We start from the raw sequence: 25,642 nt of genomic DNA, 5'->3' as shown, positions 1-25,642 counted from the left end.
TCTAACAACTGTGCATGAGGTGTGCGCATACTTATAATAGAATGGATCTGTGTAAGCACTTGCAAAACTTATTGTTACCCTCAAAAATGTGCCTTTAAAAAAAGTCTGAATCAAGACTGTGTTTTATTTCAGCGAATATATTTTTCCTTTAACTGCTCCCTTCATTAGCTTCCATTAGTCATATTTTTCCCAAATAAGTCACTGTTTAAAAGTATTTTAAAATAAAACTACATATATTAAGACATTAAATTTGATCTTCTTCTGAATAGGTGTTTAGGGACTGTAGTTTTCTCAGTGGACATAGTACCTATATATTCAATTAAATATTCTTCATTTGATGACGCACCTACATAGCAGTTGACATATACATTTAAAAACTTAATATTCATTATAGTACAAGTTCAAACCAGGATTCCCTTTCCAAATGTAGTTCCAGTGGTAAAGCACCACATAAAATAAAAAGGAATATAACACATTGTAATGTATTGCATTAAATCATGCATTTAAATCATTACATCATAGAACTTAAAAAGGTACACAAAAGTTAAAAAAAATGCAAAGACCCATACTTAGGAACCGCCCATCTCCAACACATCTGAATGCACATACATAAAAGCAGCCCCTCTTTATAGGTTACACGTAGGAATCTGATATGGAATTTGTCAAACATTGCTGTTAAAATGTTAAAGGTTACCTGCAAAGGAGAAAAAAAAAATCAGGCCCATGGCCTTTTTGCTTTTTTATAACATACATGTATCCTACTTGTTCTTCACTTAGAAACTCAAGTACTGTCTGTCCTAGCAAATTCTATGGAGATTGGAGAACTGGAGTGAAATGATGACATCATAGAATCATAGGATTAGAAGGGACCACAAGGGTCATCTAGGGCTGACTCCCTGCCAAGATGCAGGATGTGTTGTATCTAAACCATCCAAGACAGATGATTATGTGCAGCCTTTTGAAAACCTCCACAGAAGAAGCTTTCACAACATCCCTAAGCAGTCTGTTCCATTGTCCTACTGTTTTGAGAAGTAGGAAGTTTTTCCTGAGATTTAATCTAAATCTGTTATGCTGTAGTTTGAACCCACTGCCTCTTGTCTTGCCATCTGTGGCAAAAGAAAACAATTTTTTGCCATCATTTTAATAGCAGACTTTCAAGTATTTGAAGACCGCTATTATGTCCCCTCTTATTCTCCTATTTTCCAAACTAAACATACCCAGTTACTTCAGGCTTTTCTTATATGGCTTGCATTCCATCCCTTTGCTCATCTTTGTCATTCTTCTTTGGTCCTTTACAGTTTCTCTATATCCTTTCTATAAAACTGTTGACCAAAATTGGACATAGTACTCCAGCTGAGGCTTAACCAGCACCAAGTAAAGTAGTACTATCATCTCCCATGACTTGAATGCTACGCCTCTGTTAATGCAACCTAAAATTGTATTTACTTTTTTTGCAATAGCACTGCACTGCTGACTCATGTTGAGATTGTGATCCACAATTACCAGATCCTTCTCAGCAGTGCTGCTGCTGCTATGTCAGTTTTCTCCCATCACAAGGATGAAGAATATGAAAGCTGAGGAAATGAGGTAGGAAGAGAGTTTGAGTCAAACTACTTAAAACTTCTGACTTTTTTGCTATTCAGCTTCCATGACTAATTAACATGTTGGATAAAGAATATCTCTGTTAGTTTCAACAACTCTTTCAATTATGATGTGAAAGTTCAAAGTAAACATACTCTGACACATCTAGCAGGTCCTCCAGCAAAACCAGAGATCAGTCTTGACATTCATGAAGTTTCTAAGATAAAAAAGGCAGATAAAAGAATATATTAAACAAACACAACCCCTCTTCCTCCCTCACCTCCAGTCTTTCAGGACATATTTTAAAAAAATAAATAATAAGGGAAAAAAATCGAGATCTTTAAAAATTCTTTGAGAGTCTTCTTTAAGGCCCCTATTTACATACGTGAGATAGGTACTACAAATGAAGACCCACTGGACAGAAGTGTGTCCTCGGCCTCTAATTTGAGGAATTAGGCTTCTTAAAGAGAAAGTGGTTGGTCTTCTAAGCTTTACAAAGGCTTTAAAGCTTCTTGAATCTTGGGCAGTTCTTGTGTTAAATATGTATATCACCAGTTTTTCCTAAACGCCATTCAGAAAGAGTCAGATCTTATCATTGCTTCTGCAAAAGACCTATATTCCAAATGTTTGGACCCAATGCAGAAGTCATACTCTGAAATAACTCGGGAAAATTATACAACAAACCCTTTTATTGTGACTATTTGGCACTGATAAACACTAATATATGGGACAGAGGAGATCGGGAAGTTACTAAAAATCTTCTCAATTGCTCAAAAACGAATATTAAATCTGTAGACTGCTAGCGTTGGACCAACTGTACTGAACTGGAAATAAGGAGCCAGATCCTTAACTGATTGTAAATTGGTATAACTGACTTCAATGGAGCTAGCTGACGATCTGGGTCATAATCTAGTAAACAAAGAAAAAGAGCAAAATAAATTCCATGAAATATTGATTACCCGGAATAAACCATTTACAACAGTCAAGCTTTCTGTACTAAATTACATTAAGCAACAAATTGAGTCACAATTCCCCACCAAAAAATTGTCACATTGGTTGGTGAATTAATTGTTTAAAAAACAAACAAACCCCGTTCTCTGCGTGAAGCACAAAACTATTTCTCTACATATGTAATAACTGTAACTCAACTGCAGTTGCTTCAAGAAGTAGGCATCTATTAAGGACTTGGTCCAGATAGCAGCTAAGCAGCATTCACTACTCACAAAAATCAGTACCTATCAGGATCAGGTGCTTGTTTATCAGAACTATAGAATCTTTCAAACTATTGTAATACATTAAAATATTTTAACATGTTTAATGTATTTCATTTAGTTGGCCGAAAGGACCCTCTGTTTTAATATTATAAATGTCATGATTTCTGTTTATTAGAACTGTTTAAAAAAAAAAAAGCAAAAATAAAGAATTCTTGTTGGACATAGTAGTGTCCATAATATGAACTTCTATTTGAAGACTAAATACTGCTCTGACTTGAAACGAAAGAATTGATCATTAATCAATGGGAATGCTGATCAAAACATCATGTAATTAAAACGTAGGCATGATGGGATGTCCTGCTGGCTTTAAACGAGAAAATGTGATTCTGAGTTACTTTGTGAATGTTCTTAGTTTAAAGTCATGTCATTTGATCTAACAGCAGGTGTACTCTACCCTAGAACTAGAAAATTTGATGGCCTAAGATTGTCTCTTTGAAACAGACTTAATAAAGATACATTTATAAGACATTGGTCTTGGTGGAAAAAATGTCCTTATGTGGTTTATACGTTTTGTAGTTTTAAATAAACCTTTCCGATTAACTACTGTGACCATAGACTCACAGACTCTAGGACTGGAAGGGACCTCGAGAGGTCATCGAGTCCAGTCCCCTGCCCTCATGGCAGGACCAAATACTGTCTAGACCTTCCCTAATAGACATTTATCTAACCTACTCTTAACCATCTACGATTACTCTGGAAAACAGAATATATACATACTCTTCTGACTGCTATGTTGGAGTAATAGCTGCTGTATAAAGCACTAGGAACTAAAGAAAAGGATTCTCTTCTTTTTATGCAGTTTGCTGATAAACATTGCCTAAATAAACTGATTTGACCCTGGTATACTCAAATTCCATGGAACAGCCCTTTTGAATAGTCTCCAAAACCTACACATCTGAGATGATTTTGGACCTTCTCCCAGAACAGTCTTCATTTTAATGAGTCATCTGGGGGAAAAATACTCAATATATTTTCAAAATATCTAGGAGGTTACAAGTTAGCTGGGACAAATTCAGTCTTTGGCTGCCCTAGGACCATACCTTGGTGATGGTTTAAAAATCCTGATTAAAGGGGGATATGAGAACCGAGCACATTTATTTCTAACAATGCCTAGAAATAGTCTTACATGTATAATAATTTCAGTTCATTCTTTCAAGTCACATCAATTTAGAGCAACCATTTTTAATTTACTGGAAAACATGGCCTCAATATATTTACACTGAGATCCTCAAGGACTTCAGAACTCTGCTCAGCAAGCTTGTTGGGGACAGAGGTGGTATTATGCCACTTTCCAGACACACACCTTTTTATCCCACAGGCAGCTGGATGCTGGTTTATCTCCTTGGTGATAACAGGTAGTGGTGAATATTAACAGAATGAATGGTAGTGGTGAATATGGTAGTGAATATCAATAGAATGAATCAATATCCTGTCACACACCTACCTGTCCATTGCAGGTTCCCTACACGTGAACAGGGCCAGAAGCAGATGGTGTACAGCCAGCTAAACAAGCTTTCTATGAGTTTTATCCCCTGAGGGAATTCTTATATGCTATATGTTCAGGGTAGTTGTAAAGTTCCTTCTGTGGCATCCGAGTAGTGAAAAAAGGGACGTTTCACAGGACCAAATCTTGCTCCCCACACTTGCTTACCCTAGTATGTATTGCCACAACTAACAATGCCAAAATTTCAGCTAGGTCAAAAAGTCCATTCATATAAATATCCAAGTTTGAACCAAACTTCCTAATTATGGAAGCTCAATCCCTCTCAATTTTTCGTTAGTCTTCTCATATGACAAAATCTAAGATTACTGCTGCTTCTTCCATCCTGCCTTTGTATGCGGGCTCACCAGCATTTCTAGCCTCTCTGCTTGGCCCCAGTTACACTAATCATTGAACTTTATTAACCAAATTCAGCAGATGTTGTCTGCTTACATTAGTACATCATATATGGTCTTGTGACCAAACTGTGCTCCAAAGTTCAATGTACTTCTCACAGGAAGCCCTAAAGCTATTCTGGTTGTATTGCTGATTCTTGCAATAACTTTAACTATTTTTAAAAGATAATTTATGCAAAACGATTACATTAATGTACTGTTAAGGCTGACATTTTAAATACACAGAAGTCAAGAAATTTCATCCAAGTTATTCTGCTGTTTCTGAAAATCCTTAGATCCGTTATTTTCTTTTGGTTTTAAATTTCAATTTAGCAGCTAGTTTTTAAACAAAGTTTCATTTTTAATGATTTTGACTTCAAATCATTGGCCTTGTTTGTTGACGTCTAGGGCAAGGGGAAGCAGCAGCCGTATAGAGCAGCTGCTGCTTCTAGATGGATGTCCAGTTGCTGTACTAGGAAGAGTTTACAAAGCTAAGAGAAATCTTGGGCCTTATCCTAGTAAGGGACAGGGGTGAGCTGGTCAGCTGGGGTGGAGTCTCCAAATTTCATATAATTGCAAGACCAATTCAAGCAGGGAGATTATTAGAGATGGCCACAGATCACTGGAGCAGCATAAAAACCTGACCTTATGTTAAATCAAGGACAGGTAAGGCCTTTAATTTGTCATGTAATCCAGCACTAGTAGGACATGTGGTCCTTTTCATGGCAGGGAGCAGCAAAGGAGTATAGGGGACCGTCTTCTACTAGGAAGGTAAAGCACTCACTCCATGACAGTTCTGGTTTGCGGGGCATTTAAAGGTATGACATAGTGACCTGTATAGTAAAGGGCCAGGATTACACATACCTCAGCTGCTGTTTGATGTAGTAACTGCAGCAGTGGTCTCTTAACTCCTCCCTTCCTAACTTAAACTGGCATCTGAGCTAGATAGAGGGCCTGTTGCTCTTCCTCCCTCCAGCTGCTGAAACTCAATGGAACTGAAGAAGGCCCACCAGAAGGAAGTGAGAATTCTGTTAGCTCCATAGCACAGCAAGTGGGATCCTCAATATGTGCAGTTACTGCTCCCTCCTGCCCCATATGTCAGAGGCAGCCAATGCGAGCCTACCTCACTAATAAGAGGAAGCATTGCAGTTACAGAATAACAGTTTTCTTTAGTTCCGCTCCTGACTTTTCAGGGGATTCCCATTGTTTACCCCCAGTGCCTACAAAGGTCCTACCACTGATACCACTTTTCATCATCTTCCTATTTAAACAAAAGGAAACTTTCTTTCCATCACTCTCATTTCCAGTGTTTGCCTGGCAAGAAGTTGCCACATGCACCTGTACAGTTTGCCTGTTCCTGGAATCAGTTCTGAAGAGGGCTCGCATAAGTCTTGTTCTCAGTCAGGAAATCACTACAGCTGAAACCTGATACAGAAACTGAGTCCAGCTGTAAACAACACAAGGGAACAAGCAGATTGGGGTTTAATTATTTAAGACATTTCCATATTAATGATTTAAACAATTTAATAATTGGCAAAGTGGTGTGAGACAAAAAATTGCTGATCTCCACACTCTGAGATCTTTGGTCTCTCTCCTTGTGCGTTTTGGTTACTTATTTCATGGCCAGACAACACATGGTAAAGAAACATATTTCTTAGCAAATAATACAATACAGTTTGACATAATGGAGATTCTTTCATAACCTCAGATGCACATATGGAATATTCTGTAGTACTGCATGCTGCATATGTAGTGCTGTCATTTAATGACAGACCCTCATGCAATGGAGTTTGTCATAAACAGATAGCTAAGGGTTAATGTCTCTTTCACCTGGAGCACCTGACCAGAGGACCAATCAGGACACCGGATTTTTTCAACTTTGGGTGGATGGAATTGTGTGTCTGAGGTCTTTTGTTTTCTGGCTGCCTGCTTTCTCTGAGCTTTGGAGAAGTAGTTTCTACTTTCTAGTCTTCTGTTTCTAAGTGTAAGGACCAAGAGATCAGATAGTAAGTTATATGGTTTCTTTTCTTTGGTATTTGCATGAATATAAGTGCTGGAGTGCTTTGATTTGTATTCTTTTTGAATAAGGCTGTTTATTCATATTTCTTTTAAGCAATTAGCCCTGTATTGTATCATCTTAATACAGAGAGACCATTTGTATTTTTTCTTTCTTTTTTATATAAAGCTTTCTTTTAAGACCTGTTGGAGTTTTTCTTTACTTCAGGGAAAATGAGTCTGTACTCACCAGGGAATTGGTGGGAGGAAGAAATCAGGGGAGATCGGTGTGTGTTGAATTGGCTAGCCTGATTTTGCATTCCCTCTGGGGGAATAGGAAAGTCCTTTTTGTTCCAGGACCGGGAACGGAGAGAGGGAGTCACTCTGTTTGGATTCACAGAGCTTGTGTCTGTGTATCTCTCCAGGAGCACCTGGAGGGGGGGAGGGAAAAAGGATTATTTCCCTTTGTTGTGAGACTCAAGGGATTTGGGTCTTGGGGTCCCCAGGGAAGGTTTTTCAGTGGGACCAGAGTGCCCCAAAACACTCTAATTTTTTGGGTGGTGGCAGCAGGTACCAGGTCCAAGCTGGTGACTAAGCTTGGAGGTTTTCATGCTAACCCCCATATTTTGGACGCTAAGGTCCAAATCTGGGACTAAGGTTATGACAGAGTTGCACAGGAGATTTCATTTAATTTAGTGTTAGCAACCACCTCCCAATGGTCTCCAAAGGAGTGGTGAGCTTCCACACTGCTCTCAATGCAGAGCTGTGCATTAATGACACAACTGAGCACATAATCTATTTCTATGACACCAGAACAGTTAATCAGTACTTGGAAGCAAGAGAAGCGCTACAGCGTTCCAAGGTGGTTTTAAGGTTAGTTCAATTACTAGTATAAAAATGTGTAGAAAACATGTAACTATTGTTCATATAAAAAAAATACCCTGCAAATAAAAAAAAAAGAAAAAGAAATTAACTATAAAGGTCACCAGACTTTTTCCTGCAGCCAGACGCCGAGAAACACTTCCTTCCTAACAAACTATATCTGCAGACATGTATGTGATGGCTAAATTTTATATTTAATAATTTTAAAGACTTAGTTGTAATTTAACTATAAAATAATATAAACAAAAGATGAAAAATACTATGAAGTATCAAATCCATTTCCCAGCTATGCAAAATTTTTCCATACAATGCTTTATATATACCTATGAGATTATAAAATTATCAGATCAACTGTAGTTTCCCATTTAAAAGGCAGGTAACCATTCATTGAAAACAAGATCCAATTATAAACTAACTGGTGCTGGTTTTTACTGACATATGCCATCTAAAGATTTTTTAAATAAGATAGCATTATATTTACAAAGCTACAGAAAAATACTAAACTACAAAGTGGCTTTGTAAATGAGAACATCAACAATAATCCCGCTTCTTTTAGTTTGAGATGATGGCCACAAATTGATCAGCACCATGAAAAACAAAAGCAGACTCTAACCAAACAGAAAATGCAGAATATAACACTTTTTTTCACAAACAAATCTTTATCTCTAAGCAAATTTTTTGGTTTCTCTATTTCTTTTTATATTTATTAAAGAAAAACTTCAGTTTCTTAGAACAGAATCCCTACACGTTGTCCTTATGAAAAAGGCTGATTGGTGAATATCATGGGAAAAAGCACAAACAGAAAGACTGATATTGCTGCCTCTTACAGAGAAAATGGTACCATGTTGATTAACTATATATATAGCTAGGAATCAAAAGACGAACACGATGCTATTGCCTTTAACTTGATTCATCTGTAAATGAAATTCTGTTGCTAAAATTGTTGGTATGTTCTTTACAATCAACTGAACAATGTACTATTATACAACAAAATCCGATTGGATGGTTTTGTAGTCTAGGATACTTCTTGACAAAGATATTTAAACTTATCAGACACCTAGCCATAATTAAAAAGAGGCTACAGAATAATATGATAATGTAAAAGGTAGCTATGGGAAAGAGGGCCACTTCTGATGTGTAGAGAGAGGGCTGCTTTATATTTGTAAAACACTACTGTTCCAAATAACTATTACACACAAAAGAAAGCTCCAAATTAGTAGGTGATAAGAGCATGACACCATTTACTTCACCCAAAGGTTAATACGCATACCCCTAGCCTACATGAAAAGAGTGTAGTTACCATCTGGGCACTGCACATACACTAAGCAATAAAATATTCAGTATGCAACCAGTTACAATGCAGATGAGTTGAATACGTCTTGCCATTTATCTCATGATGACTGCAACAAGAGCACTGTGCTGAGTGTTAGAACATCCTTGTAATGATGCCTGCTATATTAGTTCTGCTGCTTGAAAATCGCTAAGGAGGTATGGCTTAAAGCCCATTTACCAGTGGAGCAGTCTAACATTATAGGGTGTCATGTATCTTTACTTCCCTCCTTGCCCATATGTGAATATTAAAAGTTAAAAATGAAAAGAAATTATCTGCTTGCTGTTCTAATTCTTTCTCCCTAGTACTCAGATACCCACAAACATAGCCTGAAGTTTTTATGCATAGTGTGCAGTGAAAGCAGCAAGTTGGTCTTTCTTCTATGACTGGAACTATTACTGCCTCAAAGACACAGCTAATCCAAGGAACAGAAATCATAAGATTCGGGTGAATTTAGGTATTCCAAGTTGTTGTACGTTTTGATAGAACGTTGGACTCCAGTCAATACTTACTTTTATTAGTACATTACTAAAATATTCTCACTGTAATGAAAATGTATGCAAGGAAGCCTGTAGTAAGAGTCACATCCAAGTAATTACTCCAAGAAATTATTAGTGTCCTAAGTAATAATTTTAAAATATTCTCAAATTTTCCCTAATCTGGGCAAAACTACCAGTGACTCCCAGAATTTGAGAGAGAGAGAGAGAGTGTGTGTGTGTGTGTGTGTGTGTGTGTGTGAGAGAGAGAGAGAGAGAGAGAGAGAGAGAGAGCGCATATGTACACACTCTTGTATGATTATTCACTGACATTTGGACAATCTGAAATGGTATAACTATATTCACAGGTACACTTTGATTCCTGCAAATGAAATAATTAATTGTTCCCAAAATGATATTTCCTATTTTTCACTTTGTAGTAAATTGCAGTAATCTGAAATGCAGTAATTTATAAAATAGTCCAAAATGGGATATAAAAATACTATTTAAACAAAGCTTACAGATCGTAAGTAAAGGGGGCCTTTTGATAGCAATTTGTAGATGCCTATTAAAATACCTCTTCTTAAAACAGCAAATTACATTAAATTTGGCAATTCTACATTTTTAAGCTACAGGCTCAAATAGGCCAAAAAAGTAGGATACCATGTATCACTATAAGTTCCTTACTGCTTCATTTATTGTTCAGTTCACAGTCTCTGAATACAACACAATCCTCCAACGGAGTCAGCTTTCATAATTCAGCAGTACAAAGTCTGCAAACACATGTAACCTAGATCCATATTTCACAGTGACAGCATATGATAGCAGAATGTGAAGTATTAATGCTAGTGTCACTACAGTCCTACACTCTACTGCACTTTAAGAGAAAGCAGCTGCTGAGATGAAATGTGTGCCAACTGTCTGAAGACAGAAACATAAGAAACATTCCTTCTGTTACAAAGGGAGAGATGCACACAAACAGACTTTCTTTTAGACTCAACAAGCACAAAGTTTCTTATTTTTGCCTTTTAAATTTCTATCTCAAAAATACTTGCATATTCTGTATAGGGGGAAAAAAGCCTATACCAAAGTCATAACCTCCCCCAGCTAGATCAAGGTTAGGGGATTGTAAGTGAAACCAATGGAACAATGCCTATAACAAGACGTACCTAAGACTGACACAATTCTCCATACACACTCCAAATTCAATGAGTTTACACACCCATAGAAATGTAATTGCTATCCAGTATCAGAAAACATTGGCAATTTGAGTGGTTTTGTATTAGTAACAAATGGGCTTCAGGCCTCTCCTGAAATACTTCTGGCATCCTTTAAAAAGTAGTAAGTTTGAAAATACTTTTCTAGCTTCAGAAATTGTTGTCCTAACTCATCCCTATGGAGCCCGCATTGCATATCTCACCACTGAAAACATAGCTAAGTAGTTTAAGGAAAGCACTACAAAATTGTACATTCAGTTCATAAGGTGGTTTTTCCTCTCTGTTTTTTATGTAAAGATTGCCAGCTTAGTGAAGAACATAGCCATCTTGATTTGTATACAGTCTTCAAGAAACCATACAAAATGAACTACTCAAGCACTGTATCACTATCTTTTAAACACAGAGCTATAATAGCAATAAGTGTGTGACATAATCTGAAATGTCTGGCTGTAATTCACTTAAAAACTAGTACAACCTCATTGACCTCCTTATCAAACAATTTATTGTGCATTTACAGACTGGACAATGAAACAGAGGAGGTAAGGTATTAATGGTGACACTGTTTGGCAAGCTCGTAGTGCAGTTCATTCAAAAGGCAATTTTAAAATTGAATGAAGAGGCTTGACTAGGCAATAAAAACAGCCACAATGCCAGTGAACAGTACTTAGGAGGAAAGCCTCTAATTATCCTATTTATAAATCAACAGCAATTTTACTGATGACTTCTTCTCAAACTTGATTAAAATAACTTGAAAAATTAAAAAATAATCAGATCATATGTATATTATTAAATTACAGTTTAAAGGTATTATTGATTCTCTTCATAATGAAAATGATAAAAACTTGAGGACAAGAATGAGACAGCATTTTTAAGAGAAACATTTGTACAACACGCTGCAACATAATTATAGTGCTGCCCTTGGGGAAGGGGATTTTATGTTATAATGAGAATGTTTACACTGTTATAGGGTTCAATCTATCTGGGAGGGAAGGTTAAACTTCTTTCTATTAAAGACAGCCTTATAATGAAAAGCTCTGAAAGGAGAATAGAGGCTAATATAATAGATGTAATGGCCTATTAAATGATTCACACACACAAAATGAATCAAATTCATTGTATCTTACTGTTCTTTTATGACAAAAGTGTTGAAAAAATAAAACTATTGTCAAGATAATTGCATATTACATATAGTGTATTACTGTAAGTACTATTCTTATTGGATGACCCGGAGCCTAATTTTTAGGTACATTAATAGGATATTACACGTTAAATACTTTATGGTATTGGAATGTTGCACAAGAATCCCACTTTCACTCTGAAGGAAAAAATCAATTTAGACTTAAAGGCATGCTGCAATTCTCCATCATTCTTTTTCAATTAATTTTTGCATACATTCTTTATGATGTCATTCCTACATTCTTGCAACAGATGTTTGTTTATACACCGATTTACTAAAATGTTGCTGTACTAGTTTATGCTATTCTGAACGTAACCTCTACAACTTGGTTATGTTCTCAAATCATAGTATAATAAATGTTTTCTTAAACTTGTCTCCTTAATCTACTGGTAAAACTCATCATCTTTGATCATCACGCAATAAGGCACTTCAAAATAAAAAAGAGCTTTGATTTATTTTTTTAAAAATTTGTGATACATGTTCCAAAAAAATTAATTAAAATCAAAATTTTCAAACAAGAATAAAATAATTAATTTATTCCTTTGTAAAAAGGATTTAAAAATATATTCCTCTCCTTCATCCACCCATTTCCATACCGAACCTACAGAAAATTACCCAACTATTAATAGCTAGATAGAAGGGCAATTAGTAACTGGTCAGTAAGGGTTCAATCCTGCAAACATGTATGCATGGTGAGACTACATACATGAGTTAAGTTACTCATGTGCATAATACTTTGTAAGATCTGGCATTTTTAATCATGTAAAACTATGTGAAACAAACAAAGCAACAAAAAAATACTCTTGCTTGTATGTTATATTCCTTTCCCCACTCCTCATCCATGCCTTATCTTTTTAAAGTATAAGTACTTCAGGCGATGAATTGTGATTTCTGCAGAGTCCAGAAATGTGGAATGTTTTGGGTTTTATTGTAATATAAACAGTAAATTATTATAGTAATAATAGTACAATATCTAACATATTTTGGGCACTTCTGTAACATTATTTTATTACAATAAGAGGCAAAATGTATCAGTAATATCAATGTATTCACTCTTCAGTCTAAAGGCTAAATCCTGGGCTACGGAAGACTCTTGTGAGATTTTCATTGACTTCGGCCCAGGTATTTACTAACTGGAGCCTCCATGACAGAGTTCCAATTGGTCTATTATAAAAATGGAGTTGGATCCTAAAATCTATTACAAGTAAGTAGTATTTGACATCAGTTGGACTACTCAAATAAGTGATTGCAGAAGTGGGCCCTAACATTTTGAAGCCAACACTTCTTAACTTTGCTAAATTTGCCACTGTAGGGACAGAGCCTGCAAAAGACTTGAGCACATGAACACTCATTCACTGCATGATTAGACCCATATTTAATAGTTCAAGCATGCCAATATTTTCATTATACACTCTTATCTCAAGGGATTTTTAATTGAACCATAAAAACATGCTACAATCTGAAATTTGGCATACAAAGTTCATAGCCTGGAACTTTTTTTTTAAATAAAAAAATCCAATTGGACATATTTGAACTATAGGAATGGGAGGAGGGGGGAAAAGAAAAGAAACAGATTAGTACTTTCAGATGCCTTTCTGTGCACCCATGGCTATAATTCAAATGTTTTAGTGTTAAAAACAAAACTTTACACATCATCAGTTCTTAACTTGTTTTAATTAATGTTGTGATTTAACAAAGAGAGTAGAATCTCCACTGAAGACGTCATGAAAAAGAGGGATTTCAGTACACTGACCAAAACTTGAACAAATAGACAATTTTCAAAAATGTAGTAATAATTTCATCTGGAATAAGAATTTTCTCACTCACAACCCATATTCCAGTTATCACAGTCTGTTGTCATTACAATTATTGTGATAGCACAAATTTTTCATTAGAACGTCACTGAAGAACTAATTGAATCTATTTCCCTATGTTAAGTTCTCCTCACACCTTCTATGGGTCATCTTAATTATCAGTTCAAAAGTTTTTTTTCCCCCTGCTGACGACAGCTCATCTCAATTGATTAGACTCTTCCTGTTGGTATGCATACTTCCATCTTTTCATGTTCTCTGTATGTATAAATATCTCCTGTCTGTGTGTTCCATTCTGTGCATCTGAAGAAGTGAGCTGTAGCTCACAAAAGCTCATGCTGAAATACATTTGTTAGTCTCTAAGTTGCCACAAGTACTCTTGTTCTTTTTGCGGATACAGACTAATACGGCTGCTACTCTGAAAACTGAAGAACTAAATATAAGACTATGGGTTATTACTGAGATATTAGAGAGAGAGATCTATCTCAAGAGGCAAAGATAAAAGGGAAAAACACATGAAAGGTAAATGATTTGTTGTTAAAGTAGGATATATTTTAAAGTTTGCAATCTCACCAGGGATAAAGTCTCTCTAACTAAGAGAGACAGAATAACCAAGCATAAACCTGTAAAAGGTAAAGAGAAGAAGAGAGTATTTAAAAGCATAAAAGGAAGTAAAGACATAAATAAAGGGGAAAATTTAGTTTAGATATAAGGTGCTACTCAGCCCAAGGTTATGCTAACTTCCAATAGTATAACTTTAAGTTCAGGATCCCTGGGACTGAAAGTCTACTCAGAGAATGAGGCGGCTACAGAAGCAAAAATAGATAAATAGATTTCCATTGGGGGCCCCCAGATGGCCACTGTTGTCTAAAACATGGGCAGCACTGGCCACAGAGGTGTGTGAGCAGGGTGGATAGGAGATATGTTGACTTAGCATATCCTGTTGTATGAAACTGCTGGTGGATTTTAAATAAGCTCCAGTGGAAGCCCAGAAGGTAAATACGGAGATTTTATTGCCTGCCCTTTCCTGAGCAGGAGTGCAGGGCTCAGACTGGAGCACACCATGCACCAAAAATGCATGTGCACAAGTAACTTACATTTCTCTGAACTTTATTTATATTTCTACATTATGTATTTCTTCCACCCTATGATGTAGAAATGTACACATATTTGCATAAATCATTTCTCCCACTGACTGCCATCTCCATGCTGGAATGTAGCAATTGCTTAACAATACCTCACTACTCAATAATTCCGGACAAAAAGCAAATACCATCTATGGATGAAACTGCAGGGGAATTCTGGTAGACAGAAAATAAAACAAGAATTTGACTAGGACACCAGAATCTTAATCATTGAGGAATCTGCATCACTGGAGGTTTTCAAGAGCAGATGTGACAAAGACCTGTCAGGGATGGTCCAGATAATACTTAGTTCTGCCATGAGAGCAGGGGATTGGGCTAGATGTCCTCTCAAGGTCCCTTCCAGTTCTATGATTCTAATCAACATCATTTCTTGCAAAAGAGCTCTGAAATCTTTCATTAAAAAAAATGGTTGTTAGGACCTTGTTTTTATTCTCCAATCAAAATACAGGAAAAACATTAAGAAAAACTGTAATATTAATCAGATAAATAGAATAATATGCCAAAGGAGGCTCACTGAGGTACCATTCGTACAGGTGACCAAAGGCAGATGAAAGGCAGGTTTTGTTTAGAGGCCAATCCAGAGTGCACTTTTAGGTTGTAAAAAATGTAACTTGTACATCACTAAGCACACTGTTCAGAGTGAACAAATAATCAATTATTAAATAATAGTAATAGATTATCAAGGAGGTTTTCTTCAACTCTGCCATTTAGAACTGTCCAGGTTTGGGACTCTCATTTACTCAACAAATCTGAAGGAATAATTAGAGTTCATCAAGTCAATGATTTCTTTTCTCCCTCTCTATCCCCTCTGGTTTAGGCATCTCTGTATCTCTGCTTCAGGGTCCCATTTTCCTCTCTCCATTAGACTATATTACTTATATTTCTGATGCTATTATTGCTTCATTGCAATAATATTGGCGCACACATTGCTTTTTGATGGTTGTCCCTAAGTCAGCCTCCATCACTAAGTATTTGAATACCCTTTCTCTACTTCCCGTACAACCACTCAATACATAGTTTAATTGTTTAGATGAAGGGGAGTGGAGTGAAGTGTCAAATTCCCTCTCCATGGCAAGACTTAAAGAGACAGAATAACAAAGTGAAGAAAGTAACAGAATGCCACTAGCCGTCACCTTCAGCCCCCCTCCACTAAAACCTCTCCAGCGCATCATCAAGGGTCTACAACCTATCCTGAAGAACGATCCCTTACTCTCACAGATCTTGGGAGACAGGCCAGTCCTAGCTTACAGACAGTCCCCACCCCCCAACCTGAATCAAATACTCACCAGCAACCACACACCACACAATAAAATCACTAACCCAGGAACCTATCCTTGCAACAAAGCCCATTGCCAACTCTGTCCACATATCTATTCAAGGGACACTATCATAGAATCTAGTCACATCAGCCACACTATCAGGGGCTCGTTCATCTGCACATTTACCAATGCAATATATGCCATCATGTGCCAGCAATGCCCCTCTGCCATGTACATTGGCAAAACTGGACAGTCTCTATGCAAAAGAATAAATGGACACAAATCAGATGTCAAGAATTATAACATTCAAAAACCAGTCGGAGAACACTTCAACCTCCCTGGTCACTCAATTACAGACTTAAAAGTCACAAATATTCAACAAAAAAACTTCAAAAACAGACTGCAGTGAGAAACTGAAGAACTAGAATTAATTTGCAAACTGGACACTAAATTAGGCTTGAATAAAGCCTGGGAGTGGATGAGTTATTACACAAACTAAAAACTATTTCCCCATGTTAATTTTCTCCCTACTGTTACTCACACCTCCTTGTCAACTGTTTGAAATGGTCTATCCTGATTATCACCAAAAAAGGGGTTTTTTTCTCTTGCTGATAATAGCCCACCTTAATCAATTAGTCTCACTGGAGTTGGTATGGCAACACCCATTTTTTCATGTTCTCTTTATATATGTCTTCCTACTGTATTTTCCAATGCATGCATCTGATGAAGTGGGCTTTAGCCCACGAAAGCTTATGCTCAAATAAATGTGTTAGTCTCTAAGGTGCCACAAGTACTCCTCATTCTTTTTGCTGATACAGACTAACACGGGTACCACTCTGAAAAAACACACTCCACGTACAGGTTAAATTTGACATTCCCACATAATACATCCTTGCCGTTCCCTTTGCAAGATGTCCTCCAAGTTAACAGCTGCCTTAGGAACATCATATTTCTGAGAAAAATCCATTTGTTTTCTTTAAATAATAAGTCTTTAAAAAGGAAATAATAACTAATGGATTACAACATGTTTCTACCTTTTCAATCTGAATTTCATATGAGTAAAATAAACCACAAATGAAAGTGCTTGTAGCAGACATGTTGAACCTTTCTTCTTCTATTAGAATATCAGTCTGCAATCATTACTAGATCAATAGCAAAGATATCTGCTTAAAAGAGCACCATGCTTTCTTTTGTCAGAAATTCATTACTTTTTATTAGGGTCATTGCTTGAAAACTTCAAAACACCATATGGACCTAATTGTGGTTTATTTTGGCAAAAAGGAAGACACTGTAGACAATTGAGGCATTACATTCTACAATTCCATTACTTTCATCCCTCTCAGTTTTATTACTGTGTCATTAAAGGCAACTTGAGTGAGCGAAGAATTATAGTGTCATGTGTACGGGCTAGTAGATTAATAACAAAACACACTCAAGTTTAAAGGTATCTAACAGCTGTTTTCATTATTTTGTGTAAATACGCTTGAAGCATATCTATCTGATTAGTGGATAGAGTGCTCTTCTCTGTCACATGCCATGGGCGCTGCTATGTGCAAGTAATCAAAGTGCTCAGAAAATGAGTTTACATTGTTCACTGCTGAAATACACAAATGTCAGAAAGTGACTGCGCATCAAAGCTTAGGCAAATCATCTGCTGCAAACAAACAGATTCCAATGCACATTTCAGCTTTAAACATTCGAATGCAGCACAATGACTGAACAGGACTTATTGCTAGCCAAAATGAAGTGATGCTCACAGAATAATAAGTTACTAACATACATATGAACAAGTGATTTCAGGATTGGATACTTTTAAAATATTTCAGCTACTTTGAAAACCTAAAGTTATATTATTTGATGCCCGTCAGGTATTGCTGGGGGCGGGGGGAGGAGAAAGGAGAATTTCTCACCTGATAATTCATGTGTGTGTCTTGGTTGCCATAAATTCTCATTGAAGTTATGCAGTCCTTCCTCTGATTGTCAGACAACTGACAACCAACAGGAGCATAATTTTGGCACCCTAAAGAGGGTCAAATCCTTCATTTCTCCTCCTCATAGATAAAGCTGAATAAGTCCAAAGTGGTAATTTAAATTTAGATAGCAGACCACATAAATGATCTCAAAGAAACAAGGTAACTGTGATAAACTTTGCTGAAGAGCAAATGGCTGCAACATTTAAACGAGATCACAGGTAAAAAGCTCCCAGTGACTCAGCTGCCTCCAGTGTGGATTGATGAGATTTTGCAAGCAATCCCCTCTACACAGGGATAAGAAGCTAGCCACTACAAAAATTCATCAAGAGGGTAAGGTTAAAAGAAACCTATTCCGATTCCAACAGGGAATATCTCCCAACAAAGAAGTGTCATCCAAACTTCAGCGCTTCAGCTAGCAAAAGTAAACTGGAGTAGGGCCAGAAGGGATCGTGACTAAACCATGGCCCTCAAGAAGTTGTGTCTGAGAGTAGTGCCCACAGAGAACCAAATATTCAGTCTACAGTGTTTGCTGAATGTGTGAAAAAGAGTGAGTCCCAATGCGCTACAATAACCCTGTGAAATGAATATTTCTTATAGGCCTCGGTAGTACAATGTCTAATCCACTTGCCTACAGTAGACTGAGAAACATTTGAGCTCTGCTTAGAATCTTTGAACAGGGTGACTGAACAGGCTTTTCAAAGGGCAGAAGGAGGGTGGGGATGGGTTGTTTCTTTAATTCTGGATTAATTTATGTATTTATCAGTGTGTTGCAGGTAGATTTCAAGAGCCCCATGTGACCAAAAAAAATTAAAATCTCCTTCAATCTGGTCTGGACGTGTGTTAGAAGTTAGGCTGGGACTCAAGAAAACCAGGTTCAATTTCCTGCCCTGCCACAGATGTCTCGCTTTAGGCTATATCTACACTACAGCTTATGTTGGCAGAATTTATGTCATTCATGGGTATGAATAAACCACCCCCGTGAGGGACACTTCTCCCACTTACATAGCTTCTGCCACTCATGGAGGTGGTTTTTTAATGCCGACAGAAGAGCTTTTGAAACAGCTGGGCCACTTCAGCACTGTACGTGTAGATATGCCCCTTAGTCTCTTTCTGCATCATTTATTCACCTATAAAATGGGGATAATAGTAACTTTTTAGCTCAAGGATGTGGTGAGGATTAAATATGGTAAGGCAGTGAGATAATATGGTAATGGAGGCCATGCTACGTAGCTAGATTAGACAGACAAGGATGTACTTTGATGATATGAAAGATAATGACTGGGTTATAAATAAAGTAGTGAAGAATAGTGACTTTACCAGTAGCGTCAAGCAAAGAGCAACACTCTTTTTCATTTTTTTTTCCCCACTCTTGGAGTCACAATGTTCCTCCCATTTCCAAGTGCCTCCATGGGTACATACAATGCACCAGATGTATGTCTGGTGCATTACACTTGCCTTGACACACTGGTACATCTCTGATGGGCAGGTATATTGTGTGGCAGAGCCAGGGCTCTGTCCATACCCCACTGCTTCTGGCCCACACGTTGGGAAGTAGGACACAGCAGTCCTAGACAGGTTGTTTTCGCTATTGCACAGTTACCCATAGTAGGGGTAACTCATGCAGGGGCAGGCATAAGAACATTTTTACACCCACCTCCCCCCCCCCCCCGGCCAATTCACCTACATAGCCACACAAGCTGGGCCACAATTTGGCCCTCAGGAATGATACAGGAAGAGACTCGTACTTTTTAACTACTAGAACCACTATCTTCCAGGGTTGTAAATAAAACAATCCAAAGGTTTGAAAAGGAGCGTGTGTGTGTGAACTCAGCATCAGATCAGACTACAAATTGGAAGGGTGAGCCAACAGGGTAAAGCCATATAATCTCTTCACAGAGCATCCATAGACATGATTTATATTCTGATGGGGAAAAGGAACAGACCTTTGTCAAATGCATCTTGGAGAAACTTGATAATAGAACCCATTCACCTGGGTCAGAGCCAGAAGTACAATTCTTCTTACATCCTTTAGTATATGACAGAGGTCTCCTTTTTTCTGGATGATAGCAAAGTTGAAAGAACCTTATCTGAAAGGCCAAAATCCTGGTATATCACCTGCATGCAAGCCAAGTCTTGACAGGTAGTAAGGGAGAATGATTAGAAAGGTCATAGGTTCTAGTATCATTTGTAACATGTTACACACCATAATCTGCTCAACTAGTTAGATATTATCTAAAGCAGACACAATGTGTTTTCCTTGGCTCTGCTCATGATCCACCAGATTAAAGGGATGGGAGGAGACATGCAGAGTACAGTGAATATGAAGAAAGTTTGTTTTCCACATGTCCTGAGCTGAGAACACATCTACTACTGAGGCCTGAAAGCCTGTCATCAGAAAACAGATACAGTTCTTTCTTCAGTATCTATTCTCTAAGGGAAATCACAGTTCAACGAGTAAATATACTGTCTGATTCAACTTTCCTGGTTGGTATCAGGACCTGACATCAGTGCTCAAAACTCAAAGATTGAAGACAATGATGCAAGGCCCTGAACGATGTTCTCTGAACTATCTTGTCATTCATGAGAGTGCATCAAGGCAACACAAGATGAAGTATGAGGATCTTTTAGTAAAAAGGTAACTGTGAGGATGAGGGGCAATTGGACTTAGGGCCTTCATAGATCCTGAATTACCACCCAAACCAATTGGTGCTTATAGATAAAAAACTCTGGAGTGTCCTTATAACTACTTTTATATGTATCTTTCTAGTGCTGAAGCTGATTTCCATAGTCTCATGGTATCTTTCTACTGCTGAGGCTGGTTTGCTGCATGCCTTTATAAGTACTTTTGGTATGTTAATGCTGGGGGTTCTATTTGAATTATTTAAATGGGAAAAGAGGAGAATTACTTCATTTGGGAGTCACAACAGAGCAGGGGAAATGTCCAAAGTATAAAATATTCAATATCCCTAGCTGTGAATGCAAAACCGAAATCAAACCTCAAAACCTGGCAAGATTTTCCTTGTGTAATAAAGGCATTAACTGAAATTTTGCCAAAGCCAAGATCACTTCACCTCAGCCCATACCTAATTTTTAAAAACTGAACAACAGTTTCATCAGGCTATTTCTTTATGTTGTACATAATGGCCAATTGGACTGCCCCATGTTTCCTTCTGGTTCCCAAAAGATCATTGTATATATTACACATATAATATGTCACCAAAATGCAATTAATTATCTGAAACATCTGCAGAACGTCTTATGTGCCGCTGCTCCTGCCTAATGCTTCATTATTAAACTTTCATATGCTAATCATCAGTGAATAGCTTGCACAGGTCACATCCAGTATCGTTTTGGCTACATGTTAAAAAAAGTCAGTAGGAATCTTGATTGGGGATCAGGCTGGGAGAACTAACTGTTGCTGCTACCACCACAGTTTATAATTATTTTATTTACACTTTTTTTTCATTTGCAATCCAGAAGCAGAGTGTGTGTAAAGTGCATATATCAGACTCGGTATTCTTCTGGTTATTGCTTTACATTTAACAACAGTGAGATGACTGAGGACAAGGTTAGGAGATCTATCTAACTCTCTTCTTGATGGTGCTTCCATCCCTCTTCTCTTGATGGAGTATAGTTTTTATCATTCACTGGGTGCATGCCAAGTACATCTCCTTCTGGGTGCTCTTAAGGTGTGTCCACATTGCCACAGTCCCTTAACTGATACTGCAAGCCACCTCGTTCCCATATTGTTTTTATTTAACATAGCTACTCAAGCTCTGGTTCTTGTTCATAGGAAAGCATCTCCAAATACTGGACCCTCTGCCCCCTTTTTCATCCCCATTAGTTCTCATTGCAGCCTCCTCTTCTGTCCATTTTTCTTTTTCCCTAACATAACCAAAAAGAATGTGTGTGGAATATCTAAACAATAAGGCTCTCTCACTCTCTGCTCCATCTACACACTCTCCTCACCTAACAACTCAGAAAAGAAAATAACCAAAGATGGCTACTTTCCCACTTCTCCTCAGAATTTCATGAGCACGACTTACACATGAAAGGTGGGTTTGTTTGTTTTTCATTCTTCAAAGTTTTACAATTAAAAAACATTTATAGCTCAAAAATATTGACTGGCAGAATTTTGAAAAACAAAATTTAGAGGTCAGGGAATTTTCTAAAATGCAAGCCTTTGAACTGAGCTCTCAACACAGTGGTCTGGCTAATGCGCCAATTGACTACATCACTTAATTCCAAGCCTTTACTTCCATCTAATATCTCTGTCCACCTGTCCCAGGTTACTGATGGTGCAGGGAGTTGAATTCTCTCAACTCTGAATGATTGCAATGGAAGTTGAGGGTACTCAGCACCTTGCAGGATGCTACCCTTATTTAGTAATCCTGTTCCATTCTGACAAGAAGATGGAATAGTTTTACCTTAAAGCCCCTCTAACAATTTAAAACCAAATAGATTTAACTGCACTGAATCTAATTACAACATCATTCCCCATGGGAGTGATATTAACCAAATTCCAACATGAAAAAGAAGAAAAAAAACATTCTATTGTGAGAGATCACCAGAACAGCAGGAAAAACAAATGACATAATTAAAATAAGAAGGCACAGAAAGCCCAGACAGAGGTTTAAATTGAGAAAGCTCATACAATACTGTCCACAATCATGTCTCTGGTAAGGCGACATAGACTGTGAGTTGGAAATATGCAAATAAATTCTCACATAACAAGTTCAAGTAAAATGAACAAAACTATTCAAAGCAAAGAATACTTGAACTGCTATTTTTTGATAGAGCATTTTAGGAGAACTAAAAATGCTATCCCTGTCAGCTCGTAGCACAGTTGTCATTTCCTTCAATATGAAGTCCCCAAGTTCAAATCTTTACATAAATCACAGCAAGGTAGGCTATCCCCGACTCCAAAAGGAGTTACCATGGGCCTATGCACAGAACTGAGAGTCACAGAACTGGGTTCCAGTCATGACTCTGCCATTGACTCTGGATGCATCAATTTCCCTCTCTCTGAAATGGGAATAAAAATAAATTACCCACCATAAAGGGTGCTTAGTTAACAATTGTAAAGTGTTTTGAGGTTCTCAGATGAAATGTGCTGCTGCCAAAATTATTGAAAGAGGAGTTGTCTCTGAAACCAGGAACACAGTGTCTCAAATTGTACAACCAAAAGCCGAGTCAACCACAAAAAACAAACAAACAAAAATACAACAAAATCCCTCCCCACAACAAACACACACACTTCTAAAAACTTTGCTGCATACAAGTGGGAAGTATTATTGCTGCATACAAGTGGGAAGTATTATTATGAATGTTACTCACAAATGAAATGGTGTTTAAATCAGTATCTAAACTTCAGATTTTACTAACCATACTATAGGGAAATTTGCAACTAAAGAAACAGATTAGATGGGAGTGGTTACAGGCCTGAGGCCACAGGTTTTGCCCTTTGTGGCTTCTCACATCCCAGACTTGGAAAGTATGAGCTGTGATACTGAGAAAGGTAAGAAGCCAGCAGAGCCCCACAGTAATAAATGAGTTTGCATCATCTGTCATTAGAACTTCTTGCCAACTGGGTCATTCCCTATTAAATTACCACTTGTCAATGTTTAAAATACTGATTGATAAATGACTGTGCCAAAACTGATAACATGACAGCTTTTATTTTCTAATATTCTTGGTTACTACATTCTGCTACTTCAGTATACAGACAGAGTACATATTTTTTCAACTACTTTAGTGAAAGACAATTTAATTTAATAAAAAACTAACAGGTAGTGTATAATGATTGGTCTTGATATACATTACATGCTAGCCCACTTGCCAAAATAAACCTACTAGTGATGTAGTGATATAGGTAGATCCAAGTTTCACATTTCAACAAATGCTAGTAATCTGTTTTATCAATATAAACTGCATTTTAATGAAAAATTCTTTTCTTCAGTACACTTCACTTTTAGTGCCCCAGAGTATAATAATTCGTTCATGCTGTAGAACAAGAATGTTTTACAAGACCTTAACTCTCTGGAGAAATTTCTCTGTAAATACAAAATGCAGGTTTTATGGGAATGTATTGTATGCAACATGAATAGTACCCAACATAATAAAAAAAACTAGGTTGCACAAAGAATTCAGCTTAAGTATCCTTCTGAGCTATCGTGAGATTAAATGTTTACTATGATATTTAAATGACAAATTCTGCAACAGGTTAAAAAAAAGTTAACAAAAAACTCTTCTTTTTTCTCTGAACAGCTAAACAGAAATTAGCTTTAAACAGTTTTGCAATACAAATAAGTTTCAATGGACAGGTGAGACTATTTAGCCAGATCTCCATTATGGAGGAGCTGTTAGTACTGCACTCACTGCCACAGGATTCTGGCAGTGAAGCTGATATATCTGGCCCTAGAGGTATCAGTCTAGTACAAAAGTAATCCTCTGGAGATGTAGAACTGGAGTAGAAGCTAGTACACCATCTTCCATCCCTGTAGCTGGCACAAGAGGAATGACTGAAAGAAAGGGGGAATGACTGCAACATGCTTAAGATGTGCCAGTTCCCAGCTGTATTTCTGACCCCTTACTCTTAACAGTCAGAATAAGACAGAGTGGCTGAACGCCATCGTAATTTGCACCAGGTGACCAACCCTTCACACAATGGCCGGAGGACTGCAAAAGTGCACAGTTGACCTTCATGCCCATTTCCATCTCCCTCACAACCTGTGCCATGTGTATTTCCAGGATCTGACCCATTATGTTTATCACATAAGAGCCTGATTTTTAACACTGTAGATGTAAAGTTTAAATGTCAAGATTTACTTGCACGGGAGATGAGGTGGAGGTAAAGTCAGAGCACCAGTTGTGGCTGCCTTAGCCCTAGCTGCAGCCCCAATATAAGAGAGAAGCTGTTAGGCTGCTTCATATCTTATGTCAACTTACTACACGCTCTAGTGGCAACGGGTTCCATACTCAGCTCTTGTGAAAGTCGAATGACTTGTGGATACGAATCTTCCCCGGTTTGTTGACAGTTTTATTTTTTCAGCACATCAAATTTAAAGTACATATAATACAAGATACTACCAAGCTGACTTAAAGAAAAGATCTCTGTTTTCTCTTACTATAATAGTCCTCTCATGTCTTCTTTTTTTTTCATCTGTTATCCCATCTGTCCTTTGTCTAACTTGTATTGTAATCTCTTTAGAACACATATATAACTTAAAACATGTTTGCAAAACACTATCTATAGCTCTATAGCTATAATTATAGCTCTTCTATGGCTCTGAAAAATTTATAAATGATAATGAAGATTTACTACAGCTAGGGCAGCATTAATAGTAACTGACATTTATATAGTACATTTCATCTAAATTAATACCAAAGTGTCTCCCATTCAAGAACTGACCTAGTCTGACCCTGCTTTGCTTGTGAGCTGAAGGTGGTATGGCTGCAGATGGACCAATAGACATCAAAATGTGGACAAGCAATACAAAGTATCAGCAAAGGACCCACAAAATTCTTCCAGTTATGTGTACTTGCATCTGAAGGTCCATGTACAAAAAGATAATGTTATTGAAAAGGCAATTTTTGCTTCTGTGCCCCCCTTCCTCATTTTTAAAAATGAAAAAAAAATAGAAAAAC

The 25,642-nt window shown here is 37.3% G+C and overlaps 1 protein-coding gene and 1 long non-coding RNA gene across 7 annotated transcripts in view; both read right to left on the bottom strand.

Moving 5' to 3' along the window:
* Positions 1–25,642, bottom strand: part of GTDC1 (glycosyltransferase like domain containing 1) — a 288,636-nt gene that overhangs the window by 127,530 nt on the left and 135,464 nt on the right. The gene's annotated exons all lie outside the window — the stretch shown is intronic.
* On the bottom strand, positions 488–1,476 carry LOC115659445. The gene is made up of 2 exons (XR_004002553.1): positions 1,447–1,476; positions 488–694 (listed from the first exon to the last, which is right to left on the bottom strand). It is a non-coding gene; the product is annotated as an uncharacterized LOC115659445 (long non-coding RNA).

This window comes from Gopherus evgoodei, chromosome 11 (assembly GCF_007399415.2).
Source record: "Gopherus evgoodei ecotype Sinaloan lineage chromosome 11, rGopEvg1_v1.p, whole genome shotgun sequence".
In the NCBI taxonomy this organism is placed as follows: domain Eukaryota; kingdom Metazoa; phylum Chordata; order Testudines; family Testudinidae; genus Gopherus; species Gopherus evgoodei.
This window is presented reverse-complemented; position numbering and strand designations above follow the sequence as displayed.